General features: G+C 36.2%; 1 pseudogene; it reads left to right on the top strand.

Moving 5' to 3' along the window:
- LOC121859384 overlaps nucleotides 1-9328 on the top strand; it is a 44584-nt pseudogene that overhangs the window by 8033 nt on the left and 27223 nt on the right.

Genomic DNA, 9328 nt, shown 5'->3' with positions numbered 1-9328 from the left:
AAAAAGATCAAAGTGAAAGTCTGCTGTCATGGCCACTGCCACCTGACCTGACGTCACCTTACCTCTTGAGAACCTCTAGGTATGTGATTGCATGGTGTCTCCCCACACCGTGCTATGGTTAATAATTAATTAATAATTTTTTTTTATTAGTTTACATGTACAGCTCCTCCCCGACTTACGACGGGGTTAGGGACCGACATCCAGGTCGTAAGTCGGAAATGCTTAAATAACACACATAAAATCGAAAATGGGGGTCTCTTTTTCTTCTCAGCACCATAAAACACTCACTTTTAAGTTTGCCAGCCATTTTAAAGTGAATTACTGATGAAAATTTTGTCTGTGTACTGATGTTGGGACTCGAAAATACGTAATTTGACCAAATTTTGGTACGACTGAGGCAGGTCGTAAGTGCGGGTAGTTCTAAGTCGAGTAGGTTGTAAGTCGAGGAGTACCTGTAATGAGTAAAAATTTTGTTTTCAATTGTATTGGGGTAAGTACAGTGATATCCCAGTTAGCTGGAACAATTGGTGCAGAGCACTTCCGGGAATGAGAGATTTCCGGGTAACGATACGACTCTCTCAGAGCCGGAAAAAAATCCCTCATCCCCGGAATTTTCTGGGTAACAGAAAAATTTTCTCAGAATTTCTAGAAAATGCACCTGATTTTCATCTTTCAAACCCGGAAAAAACTCCCCCATACCCAGAATTTTCCCGGTATCAGGATTTTTTTTCGTAATTTTCCAGAAAATGTGCCCCTCTGAAAATTTCAATTCCGGCTATCAGAGAGTTCAGGGATTGAGGGATTCCGGCTAAGGGAGATATTACTGTCTTTTTTAAAAAGTAAATACACCAAAATATTACTTTAGTACAGTATTCAAGTAAATTTATTTCGTTACTTTACAATTCTGGATTTCCGACAGGAAAGAGTTTTTCTGTCAGATAGCTAGTTTCAGTATTCTTGATATGGCATTTAGAACTATGCCACCCATCATGAATGCTTTGTTTTATTGGAAACTAATTTTTATTTTATTTAATTTTTTTGCAGGCACAATGTCAGGTTGGAGAGTTTCTAATTGATGAGAGTGGCCGCAAGATCAAGCTCAACTATGCTCATGGCACTACTACTCTTGGCTTTAAATTCAATGGTGGGGTGGTCATGGCTGTGGACTCCAGAGCAACATCGGGGCAGTATATTGGTATGTTCTTAGTTTAACTATCACTTTGAACCCGAGTACGTACAGTAGTTACTGTACAGGTGCTCCTGTACTTGGAAATAGGTCACGTTCCTGATGTTTGTTCGTAAGTCTAACTTTACTCGTGTAGATACTGATCATGTTGTAAAAATTTTATACTGTATTTAAAAATGGAATCTTATCACAGATGTAAAGTAACAGCTTACAAATTAAGTCAAAAGGCTGAAACAAACTCTCAACTCCTTTCCCAGCCTTCATAAACCATACTACCTATCTTTCTTATGTTATTTAACAATTGTGTTACTTTAAGGAAATTGACTGAGGCGAGATGGTTGAAAAATATTTGAAATAATCGAAAAATTAAACTAAATTCTCAGAACTTTGTGTGGCCTTCCAGTAGCCACTCCCACAATATACCGTAAATTGCGGCGTATAAGACAACTTGGCGTATAAGTTGACCAAGATTTTTAGTTAAAAATTTTGGTTTAGGCCTATACTCGCCATGTAAGTCGACCCCCCCAAGCCCCAAACAGGCGAAAGTGTCTAATAAGGCCACGCCACTTTCATCAAGACACTTACCGTAATACCTTTCAATATTTGATATACTGTATATATATTACAGCTGCTCCCCGACTTATGACGGGGTTAGGGACCAACATCCAGGTTGTAAGTCGAAATGGTCGAAAGTCGGAAATGCTTAAATAACACATAGAAAATAGGGGTCTTTTTTTTCTTCTCAGCACCTCAAAACACTCACTTTTAAGCTTGCCAGCCATTTTAAAGTGAATTACAATGAAAATTTTATCTGTGTTCTGACTCTGGGACTCGAAAATACGTAATTTGACCAAATTTTGGTACGACTGAGGCAGGTCGTAAGTGCGGGTGGACATAAGTCGAGTAGGTCGTAAGTTGGGGAGTAGCTGTATATAGTTTATACAAAAAGGGAAGTGGGTAACAGGATGTACGTAGGACAGCAAGCAACTGCTAAAAATCTTCAGTAAGTTATCTTCGTATGAACTCTGGTAAACTTCAAGCCAAAATCAGCACCTCCAATAAAGTAGTAATTGTTTACGCATCATACCAGTATAGCACCTTTATAGTACCGCTGTAAACTGTATGATAGTAGAACATTACGGTACACCTGGCTTACGATCCGCCATTTGCATCAGCTGTTGTAAACAAACTGCCAGTGGCGCCACCAACACCACGCGGCCAGCTGTAAAACTATGGGTCCGTTACACTGTCGGCAGCACAGCTTAGACTTAAACTGTCATCCGCTGCAGCACTGTTATTTGAAGAGTTTGCAAATAAGCCATTCAAGGACATTATTTGTTCTGAGTGGAATAAATGGATGGTTGAGGGAGAAAAGTCATTCACGAAGGGGGGTAATATGCGTGCCTCACTAATGGATGTGTTGTGTTATAAAGTCTTGGGAAGCTGTTCATGTAGAAACTGTCATAAAATCATTCAAAAAATGTGGGATTTCAAATGCAGTGGATGGGGGAAGAAGATGATATGTTGTGGCGAGACAGTGACGAGGAGGAGGATGACGGCAAATATAATGAAGACGAAGTCGGAAGTTCCAGTGATACAGACCCATATGCAGACCTCTTTATGTTAGACGATGATCAGCCAGCAGACGAAGGATTTTAAAATGTGATCATACATGCTTTTATGTCAATAAAGTATAACTTTGAAGTAAAATTAATATTGAAGTTAAAGTTTTAACTTTTTATCTTAGAGTTAAGGTTTTAATTACGGTGTCATTGTGTGTATATTCAATAAAAGAAATATGAAGAATTTGTTGGTCATACTTTGTTATTGAAAAAATATGGATTAGGAGAGGTTGAATATTTTATAGTATAAAACAAAAACAAAAATCCTAAATAAAAAAAATAAAAAAAAGCAATTCCAACAATTCGTTAATTATGTTGATAACTATCATATAAACAATTTGCAAGAAGGTTCTTCATTAGATGGCAGTGAAATATCAAAATGAAATTTCTTGAAATTTAATTTTTTTTATAATAAAAAAAAATCCTTATCAAAATGCTTGAAACTTGGATATAATCAGTACTGTATAGATATACTGTACATAACATACTGTATATACTCGTCTATAACCCCCCTAGTTTATAGGTCGACCCTGATTTTTTGACCAAAAAATCGTTAATTTACGATATTCCTCGTTTATAGTTCGACCCACGTTTTTGAGGGTAATGGAACAAAACCTTCACTAAAAACGCTCTACGTCCTATAAACTGAGGCTTGCCGTGCCTGAAACAAGAGTGCCGAAGGCAAATTGTTTACCATTTATTATTACGACACTTTACACTGAAACGTGGGTAGTTTCAACAAAAATATTGTATACTGTACAGTATTTCCATTCAAGTATTTATTCAAGTCAGTTAGGAGGGAATATTATTGTAATACAACAGTTTTTAACTAAACCATTCGAAAAGCGATTACGGTAACATCTTTTGAACGAAAGAAAGTGAAAGTCATTGTTTTCGTCACGATTTTATCCCACTTTCCACTTTAATACGTACGTAATTTCAGCAAAAATATTACATTTCCGTGAATGTATTATATCAAGCACAGTATGAATAGAATATTGTAATATAACAGAATTTTAACCGAAAACTATTAAAAAAACGAGTAACATCTCAAGAACAGAAGCTTACGTAGGTAAAGTCTTTTGTTTTCGTCATGTATTTTATCCTATTTTACATTGAAATACATCACGTTTCAGCAAAACTACTTTTATTTCTGAGAATATATTCATTCAGGCGCAGTTTAGGTAAAATATACGTGTGATGTAATAGTTTTTTAACGGAAAACGATTCGAAAAACACGTACCCTGTAGCCCTGTTCAAGGAGAGGACTGGGAGAAGCTGTTTGGTGCTGCAGACGATGACAAGAAAAATGATTTTGATGGATTTTAATGAAAATATTCAGAAATATGGTATTGTAGTATTTATTCAAGTCAATTAGGATAGAATATTATCGTAATACAACAGTTTTTTAACTGAAAACCATTCGAAAAGCGATTATGGTAACATCTTTTGAACGAAAGAAAGCGAAAGTCATTGTTTTCGTCACAATTTTATCCCACTTTACCACTGTAATACGTACGTCATTTCAGCAAAAATATTACATTTCCGTGAATGCATTATATCAAACACGGTATGAATAGAATACCATTGTAATATAACAATATTTTAACCAAAAACTATTAAAAAAACGAGTAACTTCTCTTGAACATCGGAAGGTTAGGTAAAATCTTTTGTTTTCGTCATGTATTTTATCCTATTTTACATTAAAATATACAGTCGACCCTTCACATACGCGGGTTTAGCATTCACGGATTCGCAAATACGTGGATTGCCCCGCCAGAGGAATATTCTGTACATTGAAGAAATTGAAGTACAGTTGTACCCCACTTAACGCGGTCAATTGAACCCAGAGGGTCCCGCGTTAAGTGAAATCCGCGTTAAGTGAACAACAGAACATATGGGATTAATTCCAATAGAAACCGGCCCGACCCCCAAACTCCACTTTTTGAAGGCACATACCTATGTTGTAGTAAAAATAACATCTTAATTTTATGATGGTACATGCACACAATTAATACTTAAGAGAAATAGAGAAATACAGTCGCCAAGTTAATGTCCATTCAAATAATGGACTCAACTCCCTCCCCCTCTCACACTACACAGCCGGCTAACAGATGGTCGGTCGGTCCCTCCCTCCCCACCCCCCACCAACCGTCCCAAGGAGATGTGTGGGATAACCTCAAACTAAAGTTAGGAAAATATAATTGACATTGCTGGATTCCTTGTAAGACCAGGAATATTTTGAATATAAATGTCATATATTTTGCACAAAAGATAACATAGTTACCTAGAGAAATTTTTTTATCTAAACATTGTAAGTTTAAAGCAAAATATATGATGTTTATATTCAAAATGATCACCAAATTATAAGAATTCCAGCAATGTAAATTATATTCTGACCGGGTAATTTGTATGAATTTTATGAGCTAAAACAAATATCTTCAGTTAATAAAAAAAAAATAATCTTCACGACACTATCTGTCAATCAAAGTACCCCACCTTGCCTCCCCCCCTCTTCCAACCGCGCGGTCAGTCCCAACCCTCCCCCCCACCCCCACCAATCCTCCCTTCCAGAGTTTTTAACATTTAGTATTAAATAATACCTCAGATTAAAGTTAGGATAATATAATTGACATTGCTGGATTCCTTGTAAGACCAGGAATATTTTGAATATAAATGTCATATATTTTGCACAAAAGATACCATAGTTACCTAGAGAAAAATTTTTATCTAAAAATTGTAAGTTTAAAGCAAAATATATGATGTTTATATTCAAAATGATCACCAAATTATAAGAATTCCAGCAATGTAAATTATATTCTGACCGGGTAATTTGTATGAATTTTATGAGCTAAAACAAATATCTTCAGTTAATAAAAAAAAATAATAATTCTTCACAGGGTAACAGATGGTCGGTCGGTCCCTCCCTCCCCCCCACCCCCCACCAACCGTCCCAAGGAGATGTGTGGGATAACCACTAAATTTTAATAAATAATACCTCAAACTAAAGTTAGGATAATATAATTGACATTGCTGGATTCCTTGTAAGACCAGGAATATTTTGAATATAAATGTCATATATTTTGCACAAAAGATACCATAGTTACCTAGAGAAAAATTTTTATCTAAAAATTGTAAGTTTAAAGCAAAATATATGATGTTTATATTCAAAATGATCACCAAATTATAAGAATTCCAGCAATGTAAATTATATTCTGGCCTGGTAATTTGTATGAATTTTATGAGCTAAAACAGGCAGTCAGGCAGGGTGGCGGGTGGGGCAAATCTAAAAATAGCGTCTCGGACACTCACCGCGTATATGTGGAAAAAATCCGCGTTAAGTGAAAGTTCAGCTTTGGCAAGGCACCGCGTATATGCGAAAACGCGTTAAGTGAAACCGCGTTAGGCGGGGTAAAACTGTACATTCAAATCGCACGCCATTCAACTCGCGCGCGGCACCGAACACGGGACACCGCCCGCTCCCGCAACCTCACACACACACGCATAGCTCTCCCTCACTCAGTCAGTCTCGCTGTAACCACGCTTGTGTTGACATCAGCATTGTAGTTGCAAAAATATTACATTTCCGTGAATGTATTATATCAAGCACAGTATGAATAGAATATCACTAATATAAGAGTATTTTAACCGAAAACTACTAAAAAAACGAGTAACATATCTTGAACATCGGAAGGTTAGGTAAAGTCTTTTGTTTTCATGTAGTTTATCCTAATTTACATTGAAATACATTACGTTTCAGCAAAACTACTATTTATTTCTGAGAATATGGAAATGTAATATTTTTGCTGAAATGACGTACGTATTACAGTGGAAAGTGACGAAAGCAATGACTTTCGCTTTCTTTCGTTCAAAAGATGTTACCGTAATCGCTTTTCGAATGGTTTTCAGTTGTGGGATTATAAGGCTAATGATAGGATAGAATATTATTGTAATACAGTACGAGTACAACAGTTTTTTAACTGAAAACCATTCGAAAAGCGATTACGGTAAAATATTTTGAACAACGAAAGAAAGCGAAAGTCTTTCCTCATGATTTTATCCCACTTCCCACTATAATATGTACGTCATTCCAGCAAAAATATTACATTTCCATATTTATTTCCGAGAATATATTCATTCAGTCACAGTTAAGGTAAAATATACTTGTGATGTAATATTTTAATGAAAATCCAGTATCGTAGTTTTCTCTTGTTTCAAATTTAATTAACAAAGATTGATGTTTCAAATGTAATGAAAAAAAATTTATGTCCAGTATCTATAAATTAACTTTAATAAATGAATACTTTGTTGTACATCGTCCTGTGCTACCATACCATGGATTTGGCTACTTTGGGCTCGCAAGAGATCTGCCCTGGCAACTGTACCGACACTCACAGCTGTTGGTGTGTTGGTGCATCATTTCCATTGTTTACTGGTAGTTACCGGTAAATATTTTTCAACCTAACGAAACTATTACCCGTTTAGAGGTCGACCCCCAATTTTTGCCAAATAATTTGGTCTTAAAAACTCAAACTACACACAGGTATATACGGTAAATAAGGACATGGGGGGCCAGGGATTTTTTAGGGGGGGCAGCAATAGTACACGGATTTTTAACATTCACGCGTATCTCTGTTACCTAACCCCCGCTAATGTTAAGGGCTGACTGTATCACGTTTCAGCAAAACTACTTTTTATTTCCGAGAACATATTCATTCAGGCACAGTTAAGGTAAAATATACATGTGATGTAACAGTTTTTTAACTGAAAACGATTCGAAAAACACTTGTACCGTCTAGCTGATACAGCTGGTGGTGCGTGATGCATCGTTGTAAACAATAGGAGGTTGAAGCAGATTACCGGGTATTATATTGAGTGTGAAATATCGAAAAGGTTTTTATTACCGGTATTTTTTGTAGATCAATGAGAACTGTGATACTGTATATGATAAGATAAGTTAGCCTGTGCTAAGAACTTCAACATAGACTACTGAAAGCACATTGTAAGGTAATTTAGCCCATTGTAAGTTGGTGAGCTTCATTTACTGAAGGAACTGCACAACTTTTCATTACTAATTGGTACATATTTTATGTTTCCATTGTTTACTGGCAGTAAATGGTAAATATTTTTCATGTCTGAAGCTAAAAGTTGCTCCTCGCCCTTCCCATCATGCACGGGTTCAACCTAACAAAACTATTACGCATGTTTTGGACGACCCCCAATTTTTTGCCTAAAAATTTGGTCTTAAAAACTCGAACTATACACGAGTATATACGGTATATAAAAATCATGAAAATTGGATGATAAATAAAATTTTCCCAGTCGGTATCCTTAAGGTGGAGTGGAGACATAAACCTGAGTCCCACACAGACTTTGGGGAGACTGAAGAGTGGGGACTGGAGGTGTAGCCTTCAGACATACCGCTCACTTCACAGTCGCAAAAACATGATAATAATCACGGGGACTCTATTCTTTTATGAAAATATTGCAATGGAGGTGTGGTAGGGGATTAGTTGCTGACCTGGCCTGATCAATGTCAGGTGGAGGTGACGTGGGGGATTAGATAAATGAATTTGGTACCATTGCATTTATGGGGATGTGTTCCTGATGACTTTATTTTTTACCAATGAGATAGAGTGTATAGCTGTATACAGTATTGTATATGAAGTGTACAGGTATTAATAAACACAGATGATTACAGTACTGTACAGTAATGTATATTTATTAATTAATGAATAACAAATAAACAATATTGTATGAATGAGTTACAGTAAAATGATTGAGTGAGGCAGGAGTCCGGGTGATACGCTTTGGGTGGGAGTTAACCCTTTTGAAGGGTGTCTGTGCGGTCACTTTCTCCCCCAATGGTCGCTTCCCCCCTTTCCCTTCCTCCCTTTCTCTTTACCTCACAGCATCTGTTTTAATTGTGTTTGAGAGATTAATTTGATACCATAATAATACTGAATAAATTCTCAACCAGACCTTTTCACCAAATGATCCTTAAACAAATATTTCAACACATAATGATTATGACTCAATTCTTTTATGAAAAAATATGAGAAATGCTGATACCGGAGTCTATGAAATCAATTCTAATTGGGTTAAACTTTATTTTTTTGCTTAAATAATCTTGAATAATATATTTAAAAGTATGGATAAATAAGTATATTAAAAAGTAAAAAATCTAGATCATACAGGCATGTGAGGAGACTTGGGAATGGAGCTGTGTGTCACAGTGGAATTCTCCACTGTTTTCCCTGAGTCTAAGTGGCGCAACTCACACTGACAGACACAAAGAGCTGTATTTATTTACAAAAGCACCGCTGTACACTTACAATACAGTGAGTTCTGCTATAACGCGTGTTTTGATAACGCGAATTTGCTCTAACGCGATTTATGAATTAGGAACGATATTTGTATAACGCGAACGCTTGTTTGCTATAACGCGATTTTTGCTTACTATTTCTCCAATTTTGTGGTACAGTGGGGTATGCTATAACGAATCTAATTGGTTCTAGAA

Source organism: Homarus americanus, unplaced genomic scaffold (genome assembly GCF_018991925.1).
Source record: "Homarus americanus isolate GMGI-L3 unplaced genomic scaffold, GMGI_Hamer_2.0 scaffold7626, whole genome shotgun sequence".
Lineage (NCBI taxonomy): Eukaryota > Metazoa > Arthropoda > Malacostraca > Decapoda > Nephropidae > Homarus > Homarus americanus.
This window is presented reverse-complemented; position numbering and strand designations above follow the sequence as displayed.